Source organism: Rhinolophus ferrumequinum, chromosome 10 (genome assembly GCF_004115265.2).
Source record: "Rhinolophus ferrumequinum isolate MPI-CBG mRhiFer1 chromosome 10, mRhiFer1_v1.p, whole genome shotgun sequence".
NCBI lineage: Eukaryota > Metazoa > Chordata > Mammalia > Chiroptera > Rhinolophidae > Rhinolophus > Rhinolophus ferrumequinum.
The window spans coordinates 36317755-36340631 of NC_046293.1; the positions used below are offsets into that span (position 1 = coordinate 36317755).

At 38.9% G+C, this 22877-nt stretch overlaps 1 long non-coding RNA gene across 1 annotated transcript; it reads left to right on the forward strand.

Annotated features, from left to right (window-relative positions):
- The first annotated feature begins 3754 nt into the window (after positions 1-3754).
- On the forward strand, positions 3755-21311 carry LOC117028501 (uncharacterized). Its single transcript, XR_004424131.1, has 3 exons — positions 3755-3764; positions 16302-16304; positions 21058-21311. It is a non-coding gene; the product is annotated as an uncharacterized LOC117028501 (long non-coding RNA).
- The last annotated feature ends 1566 nt before the right edge of the window (positions 21312-22877 follow it).

Consider the following 22877-nt stretch of genomic DNA (forward strand, 5'->3'; position numbering starts at 1 on the left):
TCATGATTGTTAAATGCATTATGTACAGTAGAATCCAAAACATACTCTCATTAAGATAAATTGTTAATAAGTACATGGTAAATAGAAAAAAAATGAGAAGTGTGGTTGATGATTGACAATAAGCAAAAGATATGCACCACAGGAAAATCAGGTATTTTGGAATACAGTAATCTTTTGGAAAAAGTTAATAAACATGTTTTACCGGTGAGTATAATATATGTTCAGGAAAATATAAAATACTAACTTCTCTCAGATATGTGCTTTTTTCTCTAAGATGTACTCTTCTCTATCGGAAGTAAATAGGGCACTTATGTCCTCCTCCTTTTTGAGATCCTTCCAAGTATACAACAGAGACACAGATGGGATGAGAGTCCATCAAGCTTTCTCATGGTGAAAATGGCAAGGACACTCCTCTTATGTCTGTCACTCCCTGCATGCGTTTTATAAACCTCAAGTACTCTAATTGCAATATGAAGCAAAAAGGCATGGCGTTATGCCATGTATCTGTCACCTGGATGAAATAAGGGCCTCCCACCTTCAGTGCTCCTTTCCAGCCCTGCTGATTCCTAGTCCACAGTCAAGGGATGGAACAGGCTAGGTCTTTAAACAGAACGGTCTCCATCATTAACATCGTCTGAATGAAGATTATCAGCAAGCACACCCAAACTTCCTATTTCCAATGCCACACTCCACCCTGAGTGGAAGAGAAACAGCAATAAGACAAAGACGTGAAGCCTGATAGGGTGTTTGTGGTGGCTTGATTAGAGGATGATTAGAGGATGTTTTGCTGATACAATAATCTGAACTATCCGTCTGTTTCTTTAGCCCTGATGGTTATGGAGCTCACTGGACAATTTGGAGTGGATTAAAAAACAAACGAAAAAACACGGTTTTCTTTTGTAGCGTGGGAGAGAAAGGTGTTGTGAAAAGGGAGGAAGAAAAAGACTCCTGGTAAGATGCTTCCTCCTGGGATGTTTTTCTGCAGGCAAGGTTTGGGAAAGACTTCAATACAGGTTGACAGCCTGGAAGCTGATTGGCTTCCTAACACTTGTCTGTCCTGTGTACCACTTTGGAAAGTGTTCCTGTATCCCCAGAGGTATGAGTTCTGTAGTTTAACCTGACATTTGCTAGAGCAGTTATGACACTTGATGGTTGTTTTAGGTGCCAGTCCCCTCTGTCTGGGCAGTGGCTTCATTCTCTTCTGGATTCCAGTGCTTAGTACACAGCTAGGCAAATGTGAACCTCAAAAAAATATTTTTTGAATCAATTAATTGAATGTGTACATCCACTATGTTTTTGTTTAAATTAAAAATTGATAGACGGGCTGATATGTTTTATACACACACATATACACATACATATGTGGGAGAGAGAGAGCAGAAAACAGATACCTATAAAACTCAATTGTGTTAGGTATAAAATAATCAAAATTAGATTTTCAATTGTGACCATTTGCTCAGGCTCTGTCATAGATATACTGAACCTTACTTTCTAAAACTGCCTTTATCTGTTTATAAGATAGTTTTCCTGTTTCTTCTAACTTCCACACATTTCTGGATAGACACTGAAATGCTCCTTACTTGGAATTTTTTCTGAATCTTATTAAAGCGTGAGTTCTAAGTTCATTAGATTTTGTTTCAAGTTCTAGCTCCACAATCTAGCTCCAAATATCTATATGACCTTGGGCAAATCATCTAATATCTCTAAACCTTAAATTAATATCTCTGAATCTCAGCTAACTTCCCTATAGAGGGAAAAAGGAAATATGTAAGTTAGAGCATTTTGCAAACTACTGAACAGAATATTTCAGTCGTTTCTTTATTCTAACAAGGTTATCCCACTTATAGGCAGACCTTATAATGCAGTGGTGAAGCACATGCCTCTGGAGTGACATCGTCAGATTTGATAGCTTTGCAAGCTTGGTCTAGTTACATAATCTCTCTGTGTCTCAATTTCTCCACTTGTGAAATGCTATTAATAATAGAGTTTCCATGAAGACTAAATGAGATAACTCACATAAAGCCTGTGTTCGACCCAGTAAGCTCTCAATCTATGTTAGTTATAATTAGTACGGTGAAGGTTCATATTAAATCTGAAGGTCTTTTGAGAAAATTTGGCATCTGTGAAGCTTGAATTATTTATGAATTTAGAAAGAAGAAAGGCTCCACAGAGACTTCACCTCTCTGTAAACCTAACCTTGTGACACGGCTTCCTTAGAGCCCTGCTGCCTGGCTGAGAAGTGGTGATTTGACCTTAGATGCTCTATAAATCCTCTTGGCAAACTGATCACCCCATATGGCCAGCACATCTACCCTTATAGTAAGAGGTCCACTGGCTTTTAAGCCTTTTCTCAGATTTCTGGAGCAACATACAGAAAAAGTCATTTTCTACTGGGGTCTCTTCAACATTTGGATTTGGTGCAAGTGTCAAGTAAGTTACAACTTGCTTCCTCAAAAAGTCTGGTTAATTTATTTCCCTACTTTTAAAAACTGGTGTGGAAGCTCTTCCTCACAAATGATGGTAGCATCATTTTTTTTCCCCATTTTTTTTGCCCAATATATGTCGGTCTCAATGTACAAAACAGATATATCGTAGGATTTCTAATATATAAAAGTTTTGCCAAAAATGGCTTTTAAATAGTAAATTCATTGTGTGCTTTTGAGTGTAATTAGTTTACAAAATAAAAGTAGATAGTATGACTTTACAATATGCAGTCACCTATTATATAAAAATAGGTTCAACAGTAAAGAAGTACATCTCTCCCTACCAGTCTATCTTCTGCTATAGAAAAAGATGATTTTAAAAGAATGAGCATATGTGTGTGTGTTTTGTTTACATGTTTTATGCCAGACTGATTCCAGCTACTGCAAACCATCAGAATAATGCCCTACTTGGTCATTATTTCTGATCAAATAAAAATATCCTACAATGAATCTAAAATGCAATTCATTATCAAACAACCTCAATGCAGGTAGCAGCAAAAAGTAAGTAAGGTTTAGAAATAGGAAGTTGGGGAAAATATAATATAAAGGAGACTAATGAGAAATAATTTGGTGAGGTAGTATGAGGATTATTAAGTAACTTGTATGCCAATAATTTATTCTATGGGCAAGGAGAAACATTTTTAAGGCACTTGATTCAAAAAGCTATATGTGATATCATTCTCCCAACGATGTAGAGAATGAGTTGAAGCAGGAAGAGCCAGAAGAGGGAGTCTATGCCAGTATTCTGGGGTCTAACCTAGAAAAGAGGAGCAGACAAATGCAGGGTAGAAATTCTGCAGTCCACGGAAATGATCACTGACTTGATCACAGAGCAGAAATATAATTAATTTTCACTCTAAAACCCCCGTTCTCCCCCATCATATCTTAAATATGCAAGTATTAATGGGCAGTTCCCAAGGATGAATGCCTTTCAATATGGACTGTCCTAAATCTGGAGCCACAGAGCCAAGAGCCAGGATTGCCCTGGAATTCTGCCTTGACTTAGTGTGACTTTTCTTGAAAGTCAGCTTTCATATGCAGTACAGTACTTGTGGTGTTGAGGCATGTTACGTACAAGTTGGTGTGTGTTCTCAGTGGTTTGCCCTCATGATCATAAGAGCTACCACATACCTTGGAGGTCCTCGTAGTAACAAGACATTGAGCAACATTTCCTCTACCTCAAGGCAGCCAAAGGACAAAGTTTGTAAAAACAAAAATAGCTGTAGAGGGTGAAGATTTATGATGTACCCTTGGTCCATTTTGTTTTAATAGCATCCATTAGTCACAATTTGATGAGCTGTAAAGTTCCTCTCTAAATCCTAACTCTCTGCCTCTTCCTCACTTCCGTCACTTTCTGCTGTTAGTATACGTAACGCATGCTCGTTCTACAGACTGCCAGGTGCTCATCAAAGGAAAGCATAAAGTGTTCTAGTTCATTCAGGCTGCTGTAACAAAATACCACTGACTAGGCAGCTTATAGACAACAAACATTTATTTCTCACAGTTCTGGAGGCTGGAAGTCCAGGATCATGCTGCCAACATGGCCAGGTGAGATCCCTCTTTTGGGTTGCAGACTTCTTGTGTCCTCAACTGGTGGGATAGGCAAGGAATTTCCCTGGAGTCTCTTTTATAAAGCACTGATCCCACTCGTAAGAGATTATTCACCTCCCAAAGGCCCGACCTCCTAATACCATCACATTTGGGAGTTAGGATTCAATATGTAAATTTTGACCACTAGAAACAACCCTCCAAAATTATTTCACATTTGTTAGGTGATGAAACAGACACACAAACACACAGACATTTTAGTGAAAGCATCAGGGGGAAGCTCAGAAAACCAAGTAGAAGTTATCCTTTTTAGAATTACATTGGTAAGTGAAATCTCCATTTGTAAGGGTGTCTCCCTTCCCTACCAGAAAGAAAGGGATGACCTTATCTTTAGAAAGGCTTATCAATGCAGAAGTAAACCCTAGTTGATTGTGCTTTTCCTCAGAACCTCTTATAACAGACTCCTCCCAGCCCCAACATCTTTTGTCTTTAGGTGAAGGTGATATTTAAAGATAGTGGCTTCAGCCATTTTGGTGAGTTACTCAGTTGTCCTGGGTCTCTCATGTATATAAGAGGTACACATCTTATTAAACTTCTCTTTGTCTTTCTCCTGTTACTCTCTCTTTTATTACATTGATGTGTCAGCCAAGAACCTAGAAGGGTAGAGGGAAAATTATTCTTCCTCCCCTACAGAGCAATAGGTTATACCACAAAGCCTAGGTTTGTAGTAGGCTATTACAATCTAGGTTTGTGTAAGTGGGTCTCCATGCCCACCCAGCACCACCAAGACATGGGAGGTTTATTCGCTGGAAAACTGAGCCACAAAAAGATCCAGGCTTGAGAGAATCTAAACACAGTTTTCAGGGTGATTAAGTGAGGATCCATACACTAAATTATGAAATATCTAGTCTCCTAACTGGTGGGCCTGCAGAACACTGGCAGGAAGTCCTATGCATACTGGATGATTCTTTCTGCAAAAACTACATAACACCCTAAGAAAAGACATAGAGTTAATAACATTTAGGAGTGCTTTGATGAAATGGCCTAGTCACTTCCATGTGGGCATATAACAGTGAGACAACAAGAGAAGGTGCAAAGTGTGTGCACAGAGCTTCTTATAGGCTTCTTGTAGGCTCATTCTTAAATATAAGTGGATTAACACAGGTCACCAGATATTTGAGGAAAACCTCCTACATGAAATGCACCATCCCCCCAAAAAACAAACAAACAAACAAAGGTGTGGGGGAAGGAGAATTCAGAGAGCAGAATGATACAGTTTTAATTATAATTAATGTCCTCAGAAAGCTAGGTTTTAATTATAATTAGTTTCATGTATGAAACTAGAATATGTCATTTTAAAAATTGAGACTTTTAAATATTCTTAGAACTATGAAGACTAACATTTTAAATTAAAGGAAAGGGTTGGAATATAACATTGGTAAAGCCTTTCCCAGACCCAGAAAAATACAACACTAGGAGAGAAAAACTTAAAAATTAGAGGATCAATCAAGGAGGTCTAAGATCAAACTAATAAGGGTTTAAGGGCGGGGGAAGAGGGGGAAGAGGAACAGGGAAACAAAAAAGGAAGAAATTATCAAAGATATAAGACCAGAAAATTTCCTAGGATGATTGACTAAGGATTCATGTCACCATAAAGTTTCCAAACACTAGCAATAAAGAGAGATTCTGAATGCTTCAATCAAGAACAACAAATGGGTCCCATATAAAAAGGATCTGAAATAAGAGTTCCCCTGGACTTCTCATTAGTGACACAGGAAACTAGAAAACAATAAAGCAATTCCTTTAAAATTCTGATGAAAAATCATTCCTAACCTAGAAGACTATTCACAATCAAATATCAACCTAGTGTGATAGTAGAAAAGTATTTTCAGGCATGCAAGGATTCAAAATATTTACCTCTCGTGCACTCTGTTGGCAACTGTTGTAGGAAATGCTCTACACAAATGAGGAAGTAAACGAAGCAAGAGGAAGCCGCAAGACTCAGAAATCTGGAGACTTAACACAGAGAAAGGACAATGGGTGACAAACAGAAGTCTTAGAAAGACAATTGTGCAGCTGGCTTAGAGAGACTGGAGGGGGAAAAAAAGGAACCAACACATAAATATAAATAGATACATTTGACCTATACAAAATTATATTGAGAGGCTATCAGATAGTTGGGAAGAATTCATAATCAATACATAGTAAAGTAAGCAAATAGAGGAAAATAATGCAACAATTAACTAAGAAAAACAAAATGCTATGTAAGGAAAAAAATAACCATTGAATACTACTTGACTCAACATTGACTTTTAAAAATGTAGTTCCATCTGCTGCTCCAAATCCCCCAGGGACATTCCACTGCACTTCGAATAAAATCCAGACTCCTTAGCATGATTCAAAGATTTTAGGATGTGGCCTGTCTCCTGTAACTTTTCCCTTCACTCACTAAACCCCAGGAAGTCTCATTTTCTGCTTCCTGTGCATGGAGCACTACTTCCTAATGGCCCTGTGGCTTTTATGTTTTAGTATTCTTGGTGGTACTCAGGTCTTAGCTCAAAGTTCACCTTCTCTGTGGAGCTTTCCCAGACCAGCCGCTATGAATTAGTACCAGTTTCACCTCAATTCTGCCACTATAACATATTTCATTTTATATCATTTTATGAGGTCTGACAATTAAGTTCGCGAACTTGCCACTGTATGCTTACATTGGCAGCACTGTACAAACAGCTCGGTAAGGTTTCATAACCTTGGTATATCAGTGTCTCACAGCTGTGCTCGTGTCAACCTGTGGCGGTGTCTTGCTGAGTGGCATTCATTATTGTTGTGTGTTTTTGTGTGTCATGACGAGAATGTCTGAGCTTGAATTAGAGCAATGAACAAACACTAAGTTTCTTGTTAAACTTGGCAAGAGTGGAAGTGAAATCAGGGCCATGTTAGTCCAAGTTTATGGAGATAATGCCATGAAGAAAATGGCCATGTACAAATGGTTTAAAACATTTTTCTGAGGGGAGAGAACACGTCACTGATGAAGAGAGGTCAGGGTGGACAGTAACAAGCAGAACCAATGAAAACATTGCAAAAATTCATCGAATTGTGTCAAAATCATTGGCTGACTGTGAGAAGCATAGCAGACCAAGTAAACATAGATAGATAAACAATTAAGAAAATCTTAACTGAAAATCTTGGCATGAGAAAGGTGTGTGCAAAAATGGTCCCGAAGGAGCTCACTGATGAACAAAAGCAAAGGAGAGTCAAAGTTTGCGAAGACCTTTTGGAGAGGCAAGATGATGTTTTGGGCCATGTTATCACTGGTGATGAAACATGTGTGTACCAATATGATCCTGAAACAGTGTCAAAGTGCACAATGGAAGTCAGCCAATTCTCCATGACCAAAGAAGTTTTGTCAGTCCAAATCAAGAGTCAAAATGATGTTGCTAACCTTTTTTGATATCAGAGGGATTATTCATTATGAATTTATACCAACTGGACAAACAATTAACCAAGTTTACCATTTGGAAGTGCTGAAAAGGCTGTGTGAAAAAGTTAGACGACCTGAACTTTTCGCCAACAATTCATGGGTCTTGCATCACGACAATGCACCAGCCCACAAAGCACTGTCTGTCAGGGAGTTTTTAGCCAATAAACAAATAACTGTATTGGAACACCTTCCGTACTCACCTGATCTGACCCCCAGTGACTTCTTTCTTTACTGGAAGATCAAGGAAATATTGAAAGGAAGACATTTTGATGACATTCAGGACATTAAGCATAATATAACAACAGCTCTGATGACCATTCCAGAAAGAGTTCCAAAATGGCTTTCAAGGGTGGACTAGGCAATGGCATTGGTGCATAGCTTCCCAAGGGGAACACTTCAAAAGTGACCATAGTGATATTCAGCAATGAGGTATGTAGCACTTTTTCTAGGATGAGTTCACTAACTTAATTGTCAGATTATTTGTCGTATTCCTATTGCATCACTAATTGAAATAGTTTTGTTACCACAGCCAGGCACCACTTAATGACAGGGATATGTTCTGAGAAAGGCACCATTAGGCAATTTCATCGTTCTGCAATCACCATAGCATGCTCTTACACAAATCTAGATGGTATACAGAGGGTGCCAAAAAATGGATACACATTTTAAGAAAGGAAAACTGTTTTAAAATTGTAATATGCCATATATACCACAGACAAAAGATGAATGCAAGTCATGTTTGACTTCTGCAATTACAAGAGGTGCTCAAAGTGGTTACCATCAGCGCCCAGACACTTTTGATTACGGCAAACTACTGCTTGAGCAACGTTGACCAAAGTATCCACTGTATACATTTTTCAGGGACCCCCAATATAGAGCCTACAACACACCAAATTTTCCCTCTACCCTTCTGGGTTCTTGGCTGACCAGTCCTACAGTCTGTCATTGACGAAAACATTTTTATGAAGCACATGACTGTATATAAAAGTAAATTGTAACATCAGTTAATATTTATGTAAAACTTATTTGGACATTGTTATAATTGCTTTGCATTCATTATTTTATTTAATCCTCACAGCATCCCTATGAGGTAGGTATTTTTAGTGCCACCAATTTATAAATAAGAAAATTGAGGCATGTGAAGTAACTTGTCGGAGGTTACTCGAGAGCAGAGCTGGGATTCACACCCCTGCAGTCTGGTCCCAGTTTGTGCTCATGACTGTGTTACATGGCATTTCCCTGTGAGTGACATGGGAGCAGTAACTTTACCTACTCTTCATTCTTGTAGCCCAAAGATCTTAAGCAGTCACTGCTGCTTACACAGTGAGTACTCTTCAAATATTTGTTCAATAAATGCATTATGGTAATCTGTGTTAATCATCATGAAGGGAATGAAAAGAAGGGCTGGCTATTTGTCCTCTCCTTTTCAATTAGTTGTACCACTTACTACATATCTCAGTTTTGTCTACCTTTGGCGCCAGCTGATCTGGTTCTTCTAGTTTTACAATTTCTTGATCAAGATATTTCTGTCTTTACAGGCTTCATGCCATTTTGTAGCTCTGTAACATTCTAATTCTCTCTCTCTCTCTAAGTATGTTACTGTTGTATTAGCACTTGTCCACTACCTAGTGACTGGAAGACATGATGGCCCCACCCTCTGGTCTGTCACCAAGGCGAAATGAGTGTGATGGTGATTGTTCCATGGACCAAGTGGATCCAGCGAGTTTCCTGAAAGATATTCAGAAGACTGACTGATGGAGTGGTGTCAGGAAGAGCAGGAAGCTACAGACCACTCCTCACTGTATCTTTAGTCCCGAGAGGAATCCAGAGTGCACATATGCAGAAAAAGATGATCGGTTCCCAAGGGACAAGAAGGCAGAACATTCCAGAGAAGATTTAGCTGGTCAGATAGCTCCAGGTAACCAGGACATAGAGAGCTCTACAGAAATGGAGCCATGTTTCTGTTTATAGGCTCCAAACCACTACCACTCCGCTAGTCCAAGTACCATCACCTCTTCCTTGCATCCCAAAACAGCTTCCTGTCTCACACCATAAGTAGCTCAACCTTAGGTTTCCCACCAGATCATGCTTTCTAATGGTGAATCCCCTAATTTCAGCATCTTTTATAATCTAGAGAGTCTGATAATTTCCCAAATCATCAAGTCCAGGTTCCTTTTTGCATAACAGTTCTTCCCTCAATTTATCTCTTTTCTCTTGCATTTTACTAGAATTAGGAAGAAGAAACCAGTCTGCATCATTCATATTTTACTGGGAAATTTCAGCTAAATACCCAAGTTCACTACTCACAAGTTCTGCTTTCCACATAACTGTAACTAGGGTTTCCGGGTGGGAATTCCCACCCGTTCTCGGGATTGTTTTTCACTTTTCCGTTCCCGAATCCCAAGAAAAGTTGGATGGGAAATCGGGAAACTGGGCTCCTTGAATCTAGGTGGTTGGTAGTATCGGCCTTCACTTTGTAGAAACGATTCATCGTGGAGAACAGAAAACAGTTTATATCTCGGGATTCGGGAATGGGAAAGCGAAAAAAATTCCTGAGAATGGGCAGGAATTTCCGGCTGGAAACTCTAGCTGTAACACACAATACCACTAAGCTTCCTTCTACTATATAACAAGGATCCCCTTTCCTCTGGTTTCCGTAAACATATTCCTCAGTTCTTTCTGAGCCCTAATCAGCAGTGCTTTAACATCCATATTTTTACCAACCATTTATTACTATTTAGATATTCTGGAAAAATCTATACATTTTCTCTACTGTGTGTCTCATTTCCTTTCGAGTCTGCACTAACAGCACATCTTTAACTTCCATATTTTTACCAACAGTCTGTTCAAGGGAAGCTAAGCTTTACCTATCAGGCTCTTTAAAATTCTTCCATCCCCTGCCCAGTGCCCAATTCAAAGCCACTTCCACATTTTTAGGTATTTGTTACAGCAGCACCCCATTTCCAGGTACCAAAATCTATGGTTGCTGTAACAGAGTATCACAAATTTCATGGCTTAGAACAACAGAAATGTATTATAGTTTTGGAGGCCATAAGTCCTAAGTCAAGGTGTCAGCAGGGCTGCATTCCTTCTGGAGCTTCTAAGGTGAGAATCTGTTTCCTTGCCTTCTAGTAGCCACCTGTACCACTTGGCCCATGGCCCCTTCCTCCATCTTCAAGGCAAGCAGTGTAGCATCTTCAGATCAATCTCTCTGTGTCAATCTCTCCCACCCTTGTTTCCTTCCTCCCTCCCTCCAGTCTGCTTCCATTGTCACATCTTCCCTGTGATGGTCCTGCCTTCCTCTGGTGAAGGCCCTTGTGATTACATTGAGCCTACCCAGATAATCGAGGACAATCTAACCATCTCAAAATCCCTAACTTAATCACATCTGCGAACTCTCCTTTACAGTACGTTTCTGGAGATTAGGACATGGATGTCTTTGGGGCAGCCATTTGGAAGGCCATACCACAGTCACCAACCACATATAATGGGCCAGGCACTGGTCTATATGTGGTTGCAGAAGTAGAAACTACTGTGTTTCCCTGAAAATAAGACCTAACTGAACAATCAGCTGTAATGTGTCTTTTGGAGCAAAAATTAATATAAGACCTGGTCTTATTTTACTATAATATGGGACCGGGTCTTATATAATATAATATAATATAACAATATAATATAATATAATATCATTAATATAATATATGATATAATAATACTGGGTCTTATATTAATTTTGCTCCAAAAGACACAATACAGCTGATTGTCCGTCTATGTCTTATTTTCGGGGAAGTAGGGTAGATATGCTCTCTGCCCTCAAGAAACGTGCAATCTAGTGGGAGAGTCAGACATCAGTCCCAAAACCACACTGATAACCACACCAATAAATAACTGCAAATTGCAATTAGCACTCTGAAGGGCTTGGAGTCCTGGAGTCGTGAAGGCCACTCTGCGATAGCAACACTAAATCTGAGGCTGACAGGGAGATAAAGAGCCAGCTAGATGAGGACTTAGGAAGAAGACCTCTGGACAGAGGGATCATCAAATGCAAAGACCCTGAAACAACTTTTTGGGGATGAGGGGAAGTGGAAACAGCGGCAACCAAGTAAGGCTGCAAAGGTGAGAGGGACCAGTTCCCTTTGGAACTTCTAGAGCATGGTAAGAATTTTAGGCTTTATTCAAAGCATAACAGTAAAGGGTGGAGGAGTTCTGTTAAGCAGACGACTGATGTGACCACTCTGCTCTGTGGAGAACAGATTAGGGGTTGGGGATGCAGGGAGCGAGAGGTGAGCAAAAGTAGAAATGTACATAACCAGTGGAGACGATAGTGGCTTGAACTGGGAACATGGCTGCTAAAATGGAGAACTGGACCAATGTAAGGTAGGTCTTGAACCAAAAATAACCCATGGGACTTGGTGTAATTTAGTGTCATTCAAAAGTTCGGGATATGGCCATAGGTATGGGTGGCATATGAGGAATACAGCAAGTTAATGGAGATGAGAAATTAAAGGCATTGCGATGCCAGAAAGGGCATGGGACATCCATGTACCTGGAAATAATATGTGAAAACACTACTTGGGACGAAAAAGAGAGAATCACGAACCAAGTGCTAAAATCATCGGAGGATAATGAGAGCAGTAACCAGGATGTTTTTCAACAATAGTTACAAAGAAGAGAAGCAGCACAGACTGATGGTCTAAGTAGCGAAGAGGGGTTTTATAGGAGCCTGACGCACATGTCACAGTAAGCAGCGTAAAGGACTCCAGCCCCGCTCCAGCTCTGCGAGGCGAGAGTGGAGAAAATGAGCGACCTCCACTCAAGAAGATGGCAGGGAAACGACTTCACCCAAGGGCAGGAGGAGCAGGAAACATTTAGGGAAGATGAAAGGGGATGTGCTAATAATACTGAGTTGCAAAGGCTGTTGTGGACAGATTTGCGTGGGAGGTTCTAGTGAGGGTTCAGTCAGGAGAGAAACCACAGAGTACCAGAGGAGAGTGAAGGTGATGGAAGCACTGTGAAAAGATTTTGACATGGTGAATTTAACTGGTTGCGGGGTGCTCGTGTTGTGAGTTCCAATAGTTGATTCCCCGGAGGATGTTGAATACTCAGGCCTCTGTGTTCACCCGTGGTCTGGAAGGAAGGCGAGGCATGCTTTTCCTCATGGCCTTCTACGGAAGGAGAATGAGAGATGGAATCTAGGTCCAGAAGTCCGGGCTTGGGTGAAAGTAGACCATGTATGTACCTAAAATGCTCTTCCTTCCTTGTTCCTCTGACCTTCTCTCATGGCTCTGCTCAAAACATCACCTCCATTGTAAAGCCTTCCCTGATTTCTCTGACTAATCTTTTTCATGTACCACTGTACCTTGTACAGAATTCTGTTATAGAACATTTTTTTTACTTGATTGTGTTTGATTTTTATATATTTCTCTCCCTGAATAGAGTTATTTCTCAACAGTAAGAATAATGCTTCAATTATTTCCATTTCCCTTTTACTTAGTATAAAGCCTAATAGTCTTTGTATGAGCTACGTAATTAAATGAAACTTGAATCAGTCAGTTTGCTGGTCAGTATTGTAATATAGAAAGGTTAGGTTTAGAGAAGAGTTTGTATACTCTTAATAGCTACTCTAAAGTTTGGTGAATACATTGTGTTTAACCTGCTTTCTTAATAGATCATTTTCAGTTAGTTATAATTAAATACAATAGTCTAGAAATGTTGTCAAGATATAGATCCTTGGTCTTAACTAAATTACACTGAATTACCCAGTATTTCAGATTTTTAAAAAAATTTTTATTGGGGAATATTGGGGAACAGTCTGTTTTTCCAGGACCCATCAGCTCCAAGTCAAGTTGTTGTTTTCAGTCTAATTGTGGGGGATGCAGCTCAGCTCCAAGTCAAGTCGTTCTTTTCAATCTAGTTGTGGAGGGTGCTGCTCACTGGCCCATGTGGGAATCGAACAGGCGACCTGGGTGTTATGGGCACTGCACTCTAACCAACTGAGCCAACTGGCCGCCTTAGAGATTTTTCTGATAATGGCTCTAGAGTCAAGTTAATTTCATCATAAGGCATTTCCATTTCTTTTTTTTATTTCAATTTTGAATCTAATAAACTCAAGGTGTTAAAAATCAAACAATATGTAAATGTATACAGTGAAAAGTTTCATTGAACTTTTTCTCTTATCTATATAGAGAGCTTATTCCTTCTTCCCTCCACCAGTTTTTTTCTACCTCATTCTTTTATACCTGATGAATATGTGATTTCCAATCTTTTGTTATTGCAAAAATGCTGCAATAAATACAATTGTTCATATATTATTTCACACATCTACAAATAAATACAAAGCACTTCTAACTAGACTAAGCATTAACAATGATGTTGAGCTATTAAATCTATCTCAAACTATATAGTTAAATTTATGTGGTTGCAAATGACTCCTCATTCCCATTTTCAAAGTGTTGTCCTTTTACATCAAATGGTAGACTGATGGGCTACTGTAAATAATGTTCTAGAACATTGATCAAGAGGAAAGAATGTGCCTGGTTGACCAGCAAACACAATGTTAATGTAAGAGATAAACATGAAATTATTAAAGGAGCATAAACCTTATTAATGTGAATACATTATGTTACCAACCTTACTAATGTGAATACATTATGCGTACAATCCTATATCTTGTACATATTCACTGAATTACTGACATTAGTAATAGAATATTTGCTCTAATGCTACTAAAAAAAATCCCAGTTTAGTTAACAACATTGTGCTTTATAAACAAGTAATGAAAACATACATAATGTTATGTGATATTTAAAAAATAAGCATAAAGACTTGTGGCAAACTATCAGTGTAGCCAAGCATAAATTGTTGATGTATATAACCAAAGAAAAGGGAAGTAAGTTAATTATCAGGAAACCTTTAAACCCTGAACATAGTAGGTAGCAGAACTGTACACAGAAGACTTGAGAAGTCTTGGTCCTTAAGGTATTCAAATGGAATAGATCTGAAAGCTAGAAAAATAAACTCAAAAGAACAATCCTTCTTTGGCAGAAGTAAATGCCTAAAATGACCTAATAGATTTTTTTCTTTCAAAATTCCAGTATTCAATGAACGCTGCCTCTGAGTGCCTCTTTTGTTGGATTTGTTTGTCAGTGTATGCATTAATTAGTTTGCTTAAAAACGGCATTGTTTGCAACAAAAGAAAACCATGTTAAACAGTATTGGAATTGGTTAACATTGCCAGACACATGACTTTGGTTCTATATTCTAAGTTAGTTCCTTGGGATGTGACAGGGGCTGTTTCCCTTTATATATTGTCTAAGTCTGAAAACAGTAGTGATTTAGCAGACTGGCATTGCCAGGCTTGTTTCTTGTGATTTTCGTGGTGTTCAGTTCATTTTGCTATGTAGCATCTTTTTCTATGAACTTTCCCAGAAATGCTTACAATGTATGCTGACAGTCCATTTACAGTCTATATACAGTTTCACCACTGACATTCTATAAAAAAAGAATCAATGAGAAAATAGCACCTATCTAAGATGAGTTTGGCAATAGGCAATAAAACATATAAATATTTACTCTTCGTTGTGTTTTTATAACCCTCTGTCGTCTGGGAGTCAATTAAAGCTTTGACTCCAAACAAATCCAGATATGGAAAAAATGTATCTCCTGTTCAAAAACAAGTGTTAAAACAAAGTCAATTAATCCGTATCTAGGAAGTCTGGAAATTGGTATTTGATTTAACTGGACTAATAGTGTAAAGCACCAATATCCAGTTTCTCATTATGCTCTGCTATTTGTGATCTGAAGCAATCCTAGTAAGTTTTTTGATCTTCATTTTCCTCATCTACAAAATGGGGCTAATAATGATAGCTGCAATGCTTTCCTCATATGAATGTTTTTTGTTTTGTTTTTTTAAACTTTTATTTATTTTAAGTGTGTTTTTCCAGGACCCATCAGCTTCAAGTCAAGCAGTTGTTTCAATCCAGTTGCGGAGGGTGCAGCTCACAGTGGTCCATGTGGGGATCGAACTGGCAACCTTGTTATTAAGAGCACACCCTCTAACCAACTGAGCTAACCGGCCGCCCCCTCATGTGAATGTTTTAAGGTTACAGTTCAACATTATGTAATTTGTATGACATTTAAAAATATAAAGCATCATTATCTTGGTAAAGCAAAGAAGTCTTTCCTCAAGCCTGGATGTCTTTTCCCTACAAACATCAGCGCTAACCTTGCAAGTATACAGAACGTTCACTGACATTGGAAACCATGGAATTCCTGACTAATGCATTATGCTTCCTCATGTAGACATTATTACTCTTCCGTTTATCTTCACAGTTCAGAGAAACATTTATTGTGGTTTCAGATTTGTGAACTAACATGTAGCACTAAAATCAAAATAATATAAGTTTGAATCTTAACCTGTAAAAAGGAAATAAAATGTACATGGCAAAATCACCCTTAATACCGGGGGTGCCAAAAAATGTACACACATTTTAAGAGATGTTATCTTAAAATGTGTGTACATTTTTTTGGCGCCCTCTATATAGTGGTGGAATGCTAACAACTGCTAAGTGATCCTGTGCAAATCCATCCTTGGCCTCATGCCCAAACTGTGTTGAGATCTTTATTGGTCATGTAAGAGACATCTCTGGAATGTTTGGCCTAGAACATCCCAACAGGTGCTCCTTCTGTCTGGATTCATAAGGAGTCAGACATAATTTGAACTCTCTAATTATGTCCTAGGCTTCTTAGGGCTCCCTACGGCAAATAACCAGCTAAGCCTGATGGCTCAGTTGGTTAGAGCGCGAGCTCTTAACAACAAGGTTGCCGGTTCAATTCCCGCATGGGATGGTGGGCTGTGCCCTCTGCAACTAAAGAGTGAAAATGGTGAGTGGACTTGGAGCTGAGCTGCGCCCTCCACAACTAGATTGAAGGACAACAACTTGGAGCTACTGGGCCCTGGAGAAATACACTGTTCCCCAATATTCCCCAATAAAAAAATTTTTTCTTTTTTAAATAGTAAAAACATTTCTCAGACTAGGGGATAGACTGTAAATGCAATTGATCAAATATTCAGATCTAAAAAATTTGTTCTTTTTAGATGAAATATAGAATTATTGTTAATGAAACTAGCTAATTTTACAAGTATTTCACAATTTTTCAATCACAAAGAAGCGTGTATTTTTCATTATGACTTCTCCGGATTATTGCTTGTTGTAATTTCCCCCACTTTTTTTTTTTTTTAACTTGTCTTTCACTTTTACTTTCTTTTTGACATTTTTTTCTATATTTTTGGAGCATGATTATCTCTTTAAGATTTTCTTTGTCTCATTAATCATTGAACAAAAGTAAAATGTTTTGCAAAATAGCTTTTCCCACACACAAAAAAAGGCATGGCCTAGGTAACAATAGAGAAATGCTTATGTGATGTGCTATGCTGTATTAATAAGGTGATCTAATTTCTAAGTTATTTTAAGGATATAAACATTCAATTCCTAGAGGTAGTGGTATCAGCTTGTGAATTTGAGAAGGCTACTTAGAAGCATAGGTGCAAGTAGCACTTGAACCTGATAGAAAAAAATCAATTCTGCTTTGGCTTTGTATTCACCACTGACATTGTGAATCACAGATTAGATTTTATGATCAAAAAATGTTTGCAAATATTTGCAAAGTTATGTTTATGAATCAGAGCATCCCAAATCCTTAATTTAGAAACATTTTAAAAATCCGAGTTGCACCTCTCATGTATATCTCAGTTGATTTATATAGAATCCAATTTCAGTGGTCTTAGTCGATGGGCACTGACTCGTCTTGCCAAATGGGCTGGAGGATCAGGGAAGCCCATCAGTAAGAATGTCTACCATATGTTATGTTAAATATTTAGCACATTTGGACAGCTGTTAAGGGATAAAGTTACAGCACAAAGAGTGCTCACGTTTACAACAGTAAAGAGAGCAGACCAGTCAGTTTCCTCCTGTGCTCAGAAAGAATGATAGTATCACATAGAAAGCAGAGGATGCCTGGGATTACAATGTCTATCGTGACAGGTTCCAGATTCTCACTCTGATATGGTAACCAAATCCCCTTGGGCATAAGGCTGAACATTCCACTAGGTTTCCCCAGGATGGTATCTGTCATTTAGAGGAACTGTGGTTGCTAAGCTCAAAGGGAAATAAAGAAAGCTCTTCCCTTTTCTGTCTTCCTACATCCATAAAGAGGCCATTCAAAGAAGCAGACAAACTGAAACCCCAAAAGATATAACCGATCCAAACACTCAAGCTGGCCATGGTTTAGAAACAAGCCTTCATTTATGCACAAAAATAGTTTACTCATAAACCCAGACCTCTCAGGTTAATAACACTACCATCCAGCTGTTCACTTCCCTGGTCTGTATCTTGGTATTAGAAATAGGAATTGAAGGGGAGCAGCATATGGCACCCCCAAAATATGTCTCTTTGGCATAAGGATTATCTTGGGCTAATTACTTGAGTGGCTGCAAACACAGAAGAATCTCTGAAAAGAGAGTAGAAGTTGCCTTTTCCTGAGGGAAATTTACATTTATAAGGGAAATCTCCTTGTTTAAGAGTATCTTCCTCTGGGTGCCAGGAAGAGGATAACTAAATCTCTAGAAACTCTTACCAATGGAGAAGGCTCCTTCTTAAATCTGAATACCAACTTTACCCTTGTTTCTGTGCTTTGCCTGATAACCTCCCATAATTGTGCCCCCGAAATAATTTTTTTTTCTTTAGCTGAAGATATTTAAGGTGGTGGCTAACACCACTTCAGGGTCTAAACCTCAGTGTTCCTGGGTGTCTCCCATGTACACAGGAGGCCTACATGTTATTAAATTTGTTTGTTTTTCTCATGTTAATGTGTTTTATAAAAGAGGAATCTCAGCCAAGAGCCTAGAGGGGTAGGGGCACAATTCTTCTTCCTCCCCCATAGAACCAAAAGTCCTGGACTGAACTAAGAGACAAAATCTAAAATTATGAAAACAATTGGGAGATACATAGCTACTGAAGGAAACTATAACTTGGTTTTAATCCTTAGCATCAACATCTGTAATAATCAAATGACTGCTTTCAACTTCCTTTCATAAGGTTTTAAACCCATTTCAAATAATTAGACCTCAGTTTCAATGAGCTGACAGGCAAGAAAAATTCTTGCTTACAAGTGGAAAATTTTCTTAACTCTCCTTCCTTTCTCTCTTCTAAAATCAAATAAAGTTATTCATTACAGAAACTCATTAATGAAATACTGCCCCAAATTAAATTCTTGTCCTTTTTTCCCTCCCTGTTTCCTTTTTTCTCACCACATGTTCCACCAGTAGCCTGATTAACTAGCTATGCATCTCTGAGCCTTACCTGAGGAGCCACATTCTGTGTCTGAAATATAAACCCCCTTTCCCTGCCAGGGCTCATGTCTTGCATCCTGCAAATGTACAAGCAGTCCTCTACCCTTATAGCCGGTCTAAGCCCTCTCACTTTCTTCATTTATCCCTGACGATGATTTCTCTTGTTTCTGTCCCTTTAGGATACGTGTCTTTTTAAAAGCTCCACCTTAATTTAGTAAAACATAATATGTGCTTACCATTTGTATACAATATATACAATATTCAAGGACACATATTATTCAATGTATGTACTGTTTTTCTTACTCAGTTGCCTATTCTGCAAGTGTCTATCTTAAAATTTAATCTCCCAGGCAAGACCATGTCTTGAAAATTTGCCGAGGACAGAGCTTATCATAGTGTCATGTGCAAATAACATTTTTTTTAAATGACCATGATAGCAGTAATTAGGTAAAAGGTTAAGTAGACAGATTTTTTTTTTTTAAATAATAAAAACAAAAAGAAACCTCACCTACTCCTTAGGTCATGCCTAGAATACAATCCTTTCTCTCCAAATCTTAGTAAAATATCGGAAAACAGAAATGAGATAACTTAAAAATATCTTCTAGTTTTTTTGTGTATAAAAGTTCTTTGTAAAAGGGGCAGGATTCCTTTTGAACTCACGTTAAAGCACCCATGAACTTACAAAACTGCATAATCAACTATAGCTCAACATAAGATTGGGAAAAGCTGGAAAAGCAAGACTGTTTATTCTCATCATTTTCTCCTTTTTCTCATTAACACTACTCTCAATCAAACTGTATTTTCCAGCTGAAATTAAACAGACATCAGCAAACCAGGAGTAGAGTATATAACTATAAAAGAAAAAGGATGCTAAATTTTTCACTGTGACACATTTGCATGATCTTTTTTTAATACAAAACTGTGTTTTCACTCAGTTCCTGCTTAATCTTAGTGGACATTTTAATGAAAAAGGCACCATATACTTATTATTTCTTGTAAGTGAAACTGTGGATAAGCACAGTTGAGAACCATACTTCATCTCCCTCCTTTGAAACTGTGAAACATGGCTTACCCTGTTTCCCCGAAAATAAGACCTAGCTGGACAATCAGCTCTAATGCGTCTTTTGGAGCAAAAACTAATATAAGACCCAGTCTTATTTTACTATAATATAAGACCAGGTAATATAATGTAATATAATATAATACTGGGTCTTATATTAATTTTTGCTCCAAAAGACGCATTAGAGTAGATTGTCCAGCTAGGTCTTATTTTCGGGGAAACACGGTATTTCTCCTAAAAGTTCTGATTGCATACAGGGATGAATCTCTTCCAAGATGTTATTAGATTAGTGCAAAAGTAATTGCGGTTTAAAAGGATAAAAATAATTGCAAAAATTGCAATTACTTTTGCACCAACCTAATAGATGGCAAGACTATTTGCACATCCTTCACTTGCCTTTTAAAAAGCTCTTCTTTGGTTTTCAAAGTCATTGCAGTTTTCCAAAGTGTAAGACCAGGAAAACACAATACTCTAGGTTCATTCTTAAACGTAAACCTTCAGAAGTAATAGGTAACTAGGCTAGTTATCCATGATTAGCATAAGAATAAAAGCCATTAGTCTGCTCACTCAGTTTAATAAAAGAATGACCTGAGGTTTATATGATTTTGTAATTCCTAGAAGCTGTAATTTCCACAAGAAACCAAATAAGAGGAGACGTCTGCTTTTAATAGCAATGAGACATTTTTACCTCCCCCTGCTAGCCTCCTCACCTAGTTCTGCACCCCGCTGTCTTATTACCTACACCCAGCAGAAAACCCATCTACAGCCAGGGACACCCCCACACATATTCTCTAACGTCCCCCACCTCCTATGCATCTTAGAAACCGAGAAAATCTTCTTCTTTCTTTCCAAACTACTTAACAGGCAGGGGAAGGAGCTGCCAGCAGCCTTTTATTTCCAATCACAAATGCAGCTGTGAAAAAGCCTGATGAGGCACATCCTGTGAGCAGAGGCTAAAAAGAACTCTGAAAAGAATGGAAGGTCCCTTCCAGTGATGATTGACAGAGACGATATTACAAACGTTTGCGTGGCCACAAACCATGGCCTCCGTCCCCCTTTCTGCCAACTGTGTCTATGAGGAGTCCCAGGCTCAATGCATACACACAGTTTTGTAAAATACTGTCAAAACCATAAGCAGTTACCTTCATTGTTCCGGCGGCTGTGGGGATAGCTGGAGCTGAGTGAAGGACAAACCCGAAGTGCCCCTGGCCCTCTGTGTGTTTGGGTTGGAGGCTGCCGGAATGTCTGGGGAAGTGGCTGGGGTGGTGGCTGCTACACGTGGCGGCAGGAACGCAGACTGGCCCTCTCGCAGGGAGATGCTGGCTCTCCGGCCGATTGCATCAGCAGGAAGAGCTGTAAGAGTGTATTTCCCCCAAACCGCCCCCTGAGGGTAGTCTCTACCAGCAAGAAAATTCAGATCTCTGGCCCAACCCTGAGTCTCACCCACCCCCACCCCCACCCCCCCTCCGCTCACTCCTGGGACTCGTCATTTCCAGAGGAGAACACTTTGTAGTTGCCAGAACCGTTTTAGTGGGCTAACACCAAGTACTGCAACATTTAGACTTTCCATTTCTTGTTTTACAATTTCCAGGACCTTGGTTCATGCTTCTTATGTCCCATATTCCACTGTATGTGTGGTGCAGGCGGCGTCGTACTTTCCTTTTGCCCTTATGCGTGTCAGACAATACACATCCTTTCAGCTTTGGTCTAGTTGCATCATTAGCAGCAATGCTTCTGATGCGTGTTCTCTGCTCTTCCCCAGGAGCTGTTTGAGTGTTTTCCAACCTGGGAGTCTCATCTTTCAGCAATACAACCAGTGCTAGCCACAGGTGGCAGTGGAACTAGTGTGACTGAGGAACTAAATATTTAATTTTATTTAAGTTTAAATAGCCACAGGTGGGTTGCATAGTTTATGACTTCAGATTTTTCCAGAACTTCTGGTGTGGTTTCAGATAACGGGTGGTGTGTATTGTTGACGAGAAACATGCAGCCTAAGAGAAAGCTTGTAAGAGTTTATTTGAGCCAAACTGAAGACAATTGCTGGGAAGCAAAATCTCAATGGATTGAGAAAATCCTCCAGAAAATGGCAGTTTTGCAATATAGTTTATACATTAGAAACAAAGGCAGAGGTTACATGAAATCCATTGGTGGTAGTTTAAGGGCATCGGAGAAAGCAAAGGTGGGGGGGCATCTCTGGGATTGGATAAAAAGTAAACTGGAGAGACATACACTTCTTTTACATTGGTGGGTACAGGATAGTTAATAGTTAGCATTCTACAGCACATAACAATGGTAATCAGGGGACGAGAACAACAATGAGGGATAATGCAGTTTCCTGCTCTGGTGTTGTGCTCTGGGGGATCCGGAAAAAGGGATTACTTGGACATTCCAAGGGTATGTTATGTTAGATGCAAAAAAGATAATAGACAGCCTCACTTAAGGTAAAAATTGACCTTTGTCAAGGAAACTACAGGCCAAGGATGTGACTACTGACCAAGACCTGCTTTTAGTTAGGAACTTTTATGTTCAGACCATCCTATGTGGTTGATTTCGGTCTCTGAGTTTGTACGGCCTGTCCAAACTCCTGGTACAGCAATTTCTGTCAAATAAAAACATTACGGTGTGTCCTCATCCACCCTATTCACCGGATCTGGCACGGTGCGACTTCTGGCTCTTCCCCAAAGTCAAAATGAGCATCAAAGGAAAACATTTTGAATCAATTCAGGACATCGAGGCAGCCACAACAGCACAACTAAAGATACTCACGAAAGAGGACTTCCAGAACTGCTTCAGAAAGAGGCAAGAATGATGGGATAAGTGTATTCAAAGCAAGGGGGAGTATTTTGAGGGGGATTAATGGCAATGTGTCTTTCACTATAATACATTTCTTTACATTTAAACATTCACCATATTGTTTGATCATAACTCACACATATTTACATATAAACATGTTTA